Below are 10,715 nucleotides of genomic sequence, written 5' to 3' on the forward strand. Positions count from 1 at the left end.
TTGCATATCACTTACTCCTCAATAAAACTGTCATAAAAAGAAAGAAAAGAAAATGCCAAGGAATATTCAAAAAACCCCTAAAACTAATAAGTGAGTTTTACAAGGTCACAGGATCTATGCAAAATTCAACCATAGTTTTTTAATAGTGGAAATGGATAATTGGAAAATAAAGTGTTTTAAAAAAGAATATAATAGCTCATAAATGCTTAGATATAAATCTAACAAAACATGCACAGGTATATGGAAAAATACAAAATATTAATGAAAGAATAAAAAGAGTCCAAATAATTGGGTAGACAAAAAATGCCCAGAGATTTGTGGACTCCACAAAGTAAAGATCTCAGTTTCATCCAGATTGATTCTGGATTTACTGGAATTTCAATAAAATTATAGTAAATCTAAAATTTTCTTTCTAAATTTTATATAATTCTAAGCTGTATAAGGAGAGCAAATGAATTAAGATAGCTAAAACAATTTCAATGAAATATAAGATAGGAAGACTCTATCCTTGTAAGAATTACTTTATCCTTTATAGCAAATCTCACATTAAGACTTGCTATAAAGCTACAGCCATCAACACAATGTGGTATCAGCGATGAGACGGAATTACAGATCAATGAAGTAGCAGAGAGAAACCAGATATAGATCAATGCAATTATGGCCAATTGATTGTCAACAAAACTGCAAATGGAGAAATATTAGATTTTTCAACAACTGTTTCTGGAACAGTTGGATATGCATGCACCAAAAAAACAAATAAGCAAGAAAAAACCCTCAACCTAATCTTCATGCTTTATACAAAAGTATACAAAATAAACATAGATATACATCCAAGATATAAAGATATAAAATATTTGGAAAAAAACCTTAGTGACCTGGGTTAGGCAAAGGGTTCTTAGAAGAAGAATAAAAAGAAAAAAAGATCAATTAGATTCATCAAAGTTGATAATTTTTCCTTTTACAAAAAATGGGTAAGAGAATACAAATCACAAATCTGGTAAAGGAACATATAAATAACAAAATGTATAAGGAATACAAAGATATACACACACACACACATATATATATACACATAAATGTATACACACACGTAGATGTACATAAAGAACTAAGTTAAAAATTAAAAAGCCTGTGATCCAATTAAAAGTGGGCAAAATGTTTGAACAGGCATTTCACCAAGGAGGATATAAAAATGGCAAATAAGCACATAGGAAAATGTTCATCATAATTAGCCATTAAGAAAATGTAAATTAAAACCAGAATGAATTACTACTACATACCTTTCAGAGTAAGTTAAAATCAAAATGCTGATAATGTCAAGCACTAACAAGTTGGTGGAGCGTCTGTAACTTGCACACATTTTTGGTGAAAATGAAAATTAATAGAGCCACTCTGAAAAACAGTTTGGAAGTTTCTTATAAAATTATACATACTTTCATCATATGACCAAAGACTATTACTCTTATGTAATTAGAAAAAAAATTATGTTCACACAAAAATCTGTAACAAGAATGTTTACAGCATCTGTATTCCTATAATGTAGTTTATTTAAGCAATTTTTTTAAAAAGTCAACTTTTGATACATCTAACAACTTGGATGTATCTTGAATGCATTATGCTGAGTTAAAGAACTCAAATCATTACACGCTGTGAGATTCCATTTATAATACATTCTCTAAAAGACAGAAGTACAGTGTTAGTGAACATATCAGTGGTTGATGTGGGTTAGGTGCGTGGATGTGTGGGGGTTGGCAGGGAGTATAAAGGAATAAAGCAAGGAATGTTTTTTTAAAGGTGATGAATCTTCTCTGAATTGTAATTTTGGTAATGTTTAATTCTATACATGTTAATATTCATGAAACTCTATACCAATAACAATATTCAATTTATGATATAATCTATTACCAATAGATACCAATAACAATAGTCAATTATGGTAAAATTTATGGTTAAAAATTAAAATTAATTTTAAAAAGAAAAGAAAAAAGTGCACAAAAACACTGGTAATAAAATTTGATAAGTTGTTTGCATTTTATCTAGCTTTTTTTTGTTTGTTGGCATAAGCAGGAACCTATAAAAGTGTAACTATGCCTACACTCAATTCATGCTTTTTGAAAAGATCCTGCAATTTAGAATTCTAGCTTCTTTATAATTTTAGTGTTTCACTTGTAGTCATTACACTAGTAAAATCAGTCTTATTTAGTCATATGTCAGTAAATTTTTGGTATCCAAATAGAACAGTTATAAACCTATGCTACAAACTAATAGTAAAAGAAAACAGTTTTTTAAATTTTTTCTATAAATGACATTTTCCTCAAGTAGCCTACCCCACTGGGAAGCAAGAAAAAGTAACAAAAAATCAAAAATGAATTTATAGTTCAATCTGGTTAAATATTTCAGTAATCCCTTAGAGAAACTTCTCATTCTCTTTACATGAAATGCTGAGTATTTTCAAGTTCTCTGCCCCTCTCCAGTAGTGCCTGGAGATATGGGGATGGTGTATAGTTTTCATGACCTTGTGGGGCAGGAGGGAAATATACTCCTTAAATCCACCTTGTGTTCTCCAGATCATCAGGGTTTCTCTAATGGAATAACTAGTTTGGGCTTCCCCCTGGATTGGTAACTGAGATCTGAACTAACCATCCCTGATCATCATACTGGTATCTGACGCTGAATGGATTGTGCTCATGACCTAATCTTGGATTTTTAATTTGTTTATTTGGCTAGGACACATGCCTGTAGGCTGGTTGGTTTCACTTTGGATCTTATTGGATGTGAAATTCCTCACAGCATTCACTGTTTTTTTTGTTGGTTTGTTTTTGTTTTTACCTGGCTCACAGGTCAGCCAGTCTATACCAAAGCTTCTGCTCCAGTACCATCTCATGCGTTGCTGTGGTGGTCCAAACAGTAGGCATTCTAACTATCTGCTCAGCTCCTTTACATAGTTCAACTGTATGACATAAAGGAGCATTTGAGTCTCAATCATACCATGCAGGACTCAAGAGGTGCTCAGGAAAGCAGCATTCCTGCCTGCCTTCTAGCTTAATCAGTTTTTCCTAGAAACTCCATCTGACATGGCCACTCTCAAGATTCTGTTATAGGGCAAGTTTCAAGGGAATCTCCTTCAAATATTTTAAATGTGAAGTGTTGCAACACCTTGCCTTGACATTTCATGATGTTATACACCTCTCCATTCTGGGACCAAACATGGAGAAAGAATATCAAAACACATATGTTTTAACTTCTGTCTTTCTTACCTGAATCACCTTTTTTGTGCCATCAATCATAATGGTGGAAATAGGCATTGGACTCCTCCCTTCTTCAACATCCTATCTAGATACTGGATCCTTCCCTTCTTCAGCATCCTGTTTAGAGGTGGTCTAGTATGCTTCTTTTTAAATTTCAGTGCTAAATCAATTAGAATATTATTTTCTGTCTTTGGAAGACCTGTCTTTCAAGACCATTTTTTAGCTATGAACTTGAAAATCCTACTTTGGTTGTCAGAGGATATGTATTAATCCTTTCTTTTTCATATAGTTTATCAGTTAGATGTTTGTTATAGAGAACACAGACAACTTTTCCAAACCTACAAAGAAAATGATTCATTGCCAGATATTTAATGGCTGAAAATATCGTCAATAGAACTTGCTTCAGGCCAAAATTCCAGGAACAACTCTTAATCTCCAGAATCACACTGCAAGATGCAGTTCCATGGTTCAAAATCGTGAAGTTGCTTACTTCAGAATGATGCCACAGTCAGGAAACTGCTGCTATTACTAAGGAAATTCTCTAAATCAAGTGGTCATTAACTGTAGAGTCATATTGCTGGTGACATGCTTCAATAGAATGGATGCATCACACCTTGACTTTTTCCACTTTGTACAATTCCAAATTCAAAGAATACATGAGAACATATAATGGATGGGAGCTAAATAAAATCTTGAATCCCATTTATAAGAAAATATAAAAATATAATCTTTATGAGAATCTGTACTTCAAGAAAGTACAATAGAAAGAAGTTGAAATAGATACTAAATGAGCTAATCTATGGTATCCATTAATGCAAAGCATTAAAGGTACTTCATTAGCATAGAGTGATTTTAATATATTTAAAATATCTTGTTTGGTATTTACTTATTGCTATTATTTATTTTTACTATTATTTACATGACAGTTTAAAAAATTTAAATCCTCCTCAAACACATAGGTAGCTCAAGGTGATAAGAGAGTTATGAACACTTAAAATGTATAGGAGAAAACCTCATTAATATATGCCTGTGATGTTTGTACATTAACATAAATTTTTAAGACAGACACAAATTCAGACAGGCTCACTATTTTCCTGACCTTATTATATCTGAAATATCATAATACTCAAGGTTACTTAGTGGACATTTGCCATTTGTTTAAATCCACCCAAAATGGAATTGTAAATAGTCTAAATTCATATCTCAGAATTTACCTTTTTTTACAGCTAATTTCTCTTCTCCATTCTCATTATCTTTGACTTATTGTATTCTCTTCTACTTCTCCTTTCCTAGATTTTTTCATTAAATTATCTTATTTGATTCCCTTTACTCTTCATCTTGCCTTTTATCATTTCTTTGCTTTTTGTTTTTTCATCATTCTGAGTATATTTGTATTACCCAGACATTTGGGAAGCATTATTCTACTTTTATAACATTTCCCTTATTAGAAGTTAAATTGACTTGAAATATTTAATCATGTGTGTATATTTTAATAACATGCTGAAAATTAATATAATGACTAGCCTATTTCCAAAGATTGAATGCTTACTTTAATTCTGTCTTTGGTAATAATAGAATCAGATCCATATCCAATAGAAATTAATTAATTATAGAGGAAGATGATGCCTTTCCTCGTTGCTTGCACTGCTTTAATGTATGTATAATACCTATTTTATCACAATTTGTAAATCCCCAACAATGTCTAGAAAGGTTTTATCATGGTAGATACTTAATTCTTATTCATTAGAATTTGGCTATAGGTTTTTTTCACTTTACTCCTAGCATTTTTGACAAAATTCCAGAGGAGACTCAGAAATTAACAGAGTAATTAAAACTGGTCAGAAAAATGAGCAAAACAGAACATGACATTTAATAACTGAACAAAAAAAGAGTTCCAAACAACCAGCTTATAAGTAGGAGTGATGCATTTCCTTTTGATCTTTACCAACAAGTGGAATTGCTGGATTGTATGATAGCTCTATTCTGATGGACCTCCATACTGCTTTCTATAATGGTTGTACCAATTTACATTCCACCAACAGTGTGCAAGGGTTGTCTCTTCTCCACACCCTTGCCAACAATTTTTATTTCTTGTTTTTTAATCATCATTTTTGTAATACATATTATTTATAATTTTTCAGACTACTATAATTAAACACATTTTTGCTCTTTATTGATAATGTGTGTTCTTATTTTGAATATTTATCATTAAACATTGTAATAACACAAATCTGTGTGAATTTTTGTGTGTCCAAGCTTCCTTCTTTAGTACCAAGTGGTCGCTTCCACTTTACTCGTCCATTTCTTGTGGATTTCAGTTTCTAATTCCGATGGGCTTGAAAATCAGAACACTATTCAGCTTAAGCTTTGAGTGATACAGTAGTTTATAAATTCCTAAACGTGGTTCCAACAAGTGTATTATGTAGCTTTAGCGCATACTAAGGCTGTAAAGTATTTCAGATACCTAGTCCATGAATTTTCTAATAATTTAGGGGAGGTTCCCAAACTGAGGTAGTATTAAAATATTGAGGAAATCAAAAATAATATTTGAGTCATTAAAATCAAAGTAATGAGCAATAAGAGAGATGATTTAAGTCATTTTAGGGAAAAGTTTCCCTTATTACAGATGAGCATGGTAAATCAATGCGTGAGAGACTAAATAATTATTTTAGATGTGTTATGCAATGTCCAATAGAATTTAAACCACATAAAGGTTTACATTTGAACGGTGAAAGATACCTACAGTATTCATAGATACCTGAGAATAGTTAGGCAAATATGTTTTCAAATAAAATACAAAGTTTACACTTGTTTTGCCTAACACGGTTGTACAGGCCAATGATTAAATGCACCAACTTTGGAATCAAGATTTCCTGGATTCAAATTCAAGCTCCACCATTGGCAAATTATTTAACCTACATGTGCCTCAGTTCCCTCATCTATATGTGGAGGCAATAGTTACACTCTCTTATAATGTTTTTGTTAGCATTGTCAGAAGATAGCTCATGTGGAGCATTTTAGAAGAATACTTATGTTTAACAGCCAACAGGTTTGATTATTAAACTATAGAGAAAAATTAAAAAGAAAAATCAAGAAGTTCTTCACTAGTTTAATTTTTCTACAAATGATAAAATGTTTCTGATTATATATGCTATGAATTAGTTTAATGTCTTGTTGAGGCATCTGAAGTGTGTGTGCATGTAAATATTGGCACATTTCTGAACACAATTTACACCGAGCCAAAAGAGTCACTAATATTTGTTAAATTGCTTTTCTAAAGTGGGAAAAGTTAGTAGCATCTTTTCCAAAGGGTGCTTTATTCACACTAACTAATTAAGTGAATGAGCTTTCTGGTTTTAATTAAGTGGAGTGTTTGTATATGTATATGCTTGTTTATATACTCAGCAGCAATAAGAGTGAGATTTTAATATAGAAAGGAAGAAATAGCCACTAAGAAAGTTCAAGCCCATTCAATTAAAAATCCTAACCTGATAGTTTTAGGCAATGCAAAGTTAATGGACTGGTTCGAATTCCATAAAGTGGTACTTTTTTATCATCTGAAATGGCTCATGGATCTCATATGAACATACCTAATATTTCTGGAGCATTAACTCTTCAGAGGTATAATCACACTGTGTATCAATAAAGATAAAATACGTGATAAGTGAAATTTTGCTTTCTGGCTGCTTTGGGATTATGTGGCTAATGACCATCAGGCAGACACTCAGGCAATTACAATGGGGAGATTTCTTAGCTCTGAAAGCACAGGCAAGATTCCAAAATGCACAAAACAAGCAGAGCATAGAGTAGGGGCAAAGGTGATATATTCATGGATGAGTGCAAGTTTTGGTTTTCAGGAGTTCAAGGAGCAAGTCTGTTCAGAATATTGTTATAAAGCAGATAGAGGACAAAAGCATAATTGAAATAACCGGAATGTACATAGGCTAACTGCATTGCTTTATGTGGTGTGGTTCTGTGGAAAGATTATTAGACTTACAAGAGTGAGGACTCACAGTTCTGCCAGCAAATAAGCTGAGTGGCTTCAGACAAGCCACTTTACTTATCTCTGGGTCTCAGTTTTCCCGTTTATGGATTAAAGACATTCACAGACATTGGCTGAGTGCCCGCAATATGCCAGCTATTGGGCTAAAGTTGGGATGCTAGAAAAGACAATCCCTTTTCTGGATTAGGAAGTTTACATTTTAAAGAGGCAAGAAGGCACTAAACAAGGGCAGTGAGGTACAACAAGCTCTGTGATTTTATTTCTCCTAAATGGGAAGAAACATGGAGAGGAAGAAAAGTATGCAATCTCAGTTGCAAATGGAGGCAGGGGCTCACCATGTTCTCTGATACGATTGTACCTCCCATTGGTAAGAATCAGGTAATTGTCCTGAGCCTTGTCGAGTTGTTTATTTGTTTGTTTGTTGCAATAGCTTCTAACATAATTGATCTGCTAAGAATTATTTATAAACTCTCTCATGTAAATGCCCTTACAATTGTCAATGGCTGTAATTCTATATCAAGATCAGTGCTATGGCATCTTCGATATAGCTATGAACTTCAAGTTTTATGTTTAAACTTATAGTATAATTTTTGGAAACATTATTCAATGGTAATGATGTAAAAAATCAATAGGAATGGAAACATGACAAATGTTTCAACAATTAAAATAAAATATTGCTTTCTGTTTAAAAGAGCATATAGTCACCTTTCAAGTTAAACTTTGGTCTTACAATCCATTTTAATGATATAAGAGAAAATAAGCTTAATTAGGTTTATTGTAAAGTCCTCAAAAGAGCAGATCAGAATATCGGTCACTAGCTTGTGGCCCAGGTAGAATTCCATAGTGCACAAATTACTGAAGCTCTTTGAATATCTGAACAGTCAGAAAACTCTATTTAGAATTATGCATATGACAGAGACTAGAATGTGTTCTAAGAATAGCTTACATCACATCAAGAAGAAAAGCACCAGATGATTACTTGTAGTCAATTCTATTTTTGTACTGTAGGTACTGATAAAAAGCTTCTAACATAACGGAAGTAGCTGTTGCATCACAACATATCATCACATTTTAGAACTGGAAGGAATTGAACATGTATCTAATATAATTCCTTTGGACTAGGTCCGAGAAATAAAAGACACACTGAAGTTCACAGAAATATACAATTCTGACTCTTATATTCAGTGCTCTTACACATGTATTTTGCTGCTTTGTTATATAAAAATAACAGTAAATACAGATTCAAAAGTTTGGGGAACTTGTGAGTTGAGAGAACAAATCATAATAAAGAAAACCTAATAAAAGAAAATCTATATTTACACACATGACTAAATGTCAGTGATTTTTATCTTTACAAAAGGATTCACTGAAAGCTTCTGTTAAGTGGTAAACTATGTTTTTTCAAGACTTTTATTTGTTTGTACTATATTGATAGCACTATACATATGTTACATAAAATACACCTACTCATAAACTGTCTTTGAGTTATTGGAGTGATTTCTGTTCTGAGAATTCTGAATTTGTTAATGGACAGATAATGCAGAGAGAAAACTTGATTAAAGCCCTGGCAACAGATGATACTATGACTATACCTCAACTAAAATGCCATGTCATAAATAGTTATTTTAATATTTACGGTACTTACTTTTGAGTAGGGATATGGGAAAACCTCTCAAAAGCTATCATCCAGGTTTTAATATAAGGAGGAACAAACCTAGGAGAGTACTGGGAAATGGGGAGAAAATGTATAGAAGTATCTGGCACTGTTAGTTAGTCGGGAAATAAGACATTAATAAAGAAAATCTTTTTAAAATTTTGATTATCTACATGCCTTATAAAATATCGCTGCTATAAAATATATGATAAAATCTGAGTTTTTCTTACATAGTCTTTCTTCCAAATCTTTTCAACATGTTCTTAACATCCATGATGTTTAACAGATCTTAAACATTGTTGAAAATATACCATTTTCAATAATATGCTGTTTTTCCATTCCTATATATGCCACTAAGTGCCTGCCACTTAGTGGACACTTACCACAAATTTGTTGAATGAATACATGAATATGTGTTGATTTTCAATGTAGGAACAATTTTAAAATATCAAAAAAATTATTCAATTTCTTGGTCTTTAAATAGCTTATTAGAGGAATAAATTCTAACTGAAAATGATAATAACTAAACTTTATTATCTCCTATTTATTACAGGTATTACACAGCAAGTGGGCACCAATATATCATTTCCTCAGTAGTCATAACTGCAATGGATTTTGTTACATCAGTATAGCCAATTTACCAAAGAAGTTTGGTCAAAATATCAAAGAATGCCTTACCAATAATCGGATAATGCCTTTTAACTGTGTCCAAGACCCTACATACTAAGTAGCTTAGGTTGTGATAATAAAACCTAGATGAACTGCAAACTGCAGTCCAAAACAACACAGGTCATCTCATCTTCTTTGGATAGCTTCCACAACTAAGGAAGCATATGTGGGTCTTATGATTTTAGAATATAGATGACATCGTCTATATAATAGAAGAACTTTAATAAACACCCAAGTAAATATATGGAAACTCACAATTGCTATAATTTTGAAATGTAAGGAATTTGACATAACAAAATAGGATGAATTTTGCCTTTGCAGATCAAATACTTTTCAATGCCAGTCTTTTGATGTTTTGATAGCCTATGCATGTAGGTAAGCCGTATTTAGAATGCTGCATTGAAGAAGGAATCCGGGCCAGATTACTGGCATTAGCTTTGGATGCTCTTTGTTAACTATACTTCTAGAATTACAGAGAAGCCTGAGGCCACATTGAAGGGTAATTGAATGACTTGATTCTTGGTAGTAAATTGCAGAAATTAAAGAATAATTTCCCACACTATGTTTATTGACCTCATGAAAGCTATTAATGTCGTTAAAAGGCCTGGCTGCACAAAGATAGTCAAGTATCATGGTTGACTTAGCTTTTTGCTCCTGTGTCCCTCTAACTATCACAGCTGGGGTCATTACATTCATTCTTTCATTTATTAAATAAATATTTATTGAGTGCCCGCTATATGCCAAGCTTCCCACTTGGTGTAGAAGTGACAAGGAGTGAATGAGATGTGATTCCTTATGCAGCTGAACACTGGTAACTTAGAAGAATCAGATTGATACTAGCCTTATTTGACCTTGCATGCAGACTCAAGTAGCTGTGTAACCCTCTTGACTTCTCATCTCTGAGTCATTGCCTTACTTCTTGGCCTTACTTCCTTATTTTGGGGATCATTTTGTACATGTTTGCTCTTAGGCACTCCTAAACACTGGAATTCTGCTTCAAATCCTCAGAATTCATGGCATATCATTCCTCCACTATCCTGTTCTCCACATTTTCAGCTAAGCCATCATTAAGCATCTGAATGTTGGTTATTACCAGATTCCTTTGATAGCCTGTTTCTCTTTCATTCTTAGAGGCTGAATA

This window comes from Gorilla gorilla, chromosome 4 (genome assembly GCF_029281585.2).
Source record: "Gorilla gorilla gorilla isolate KB3781 chromosome 4, NHGRI_mGorGor1-v2.1_pri, whole genome shotgun sequence".
Classification (NCBI taxonomy): domain Eukaryota; kingdom Metazoa; phylum Chordata; class Mammalia; order Primates; family Hominidae; genus Gorilla; species Gorilla gorilla.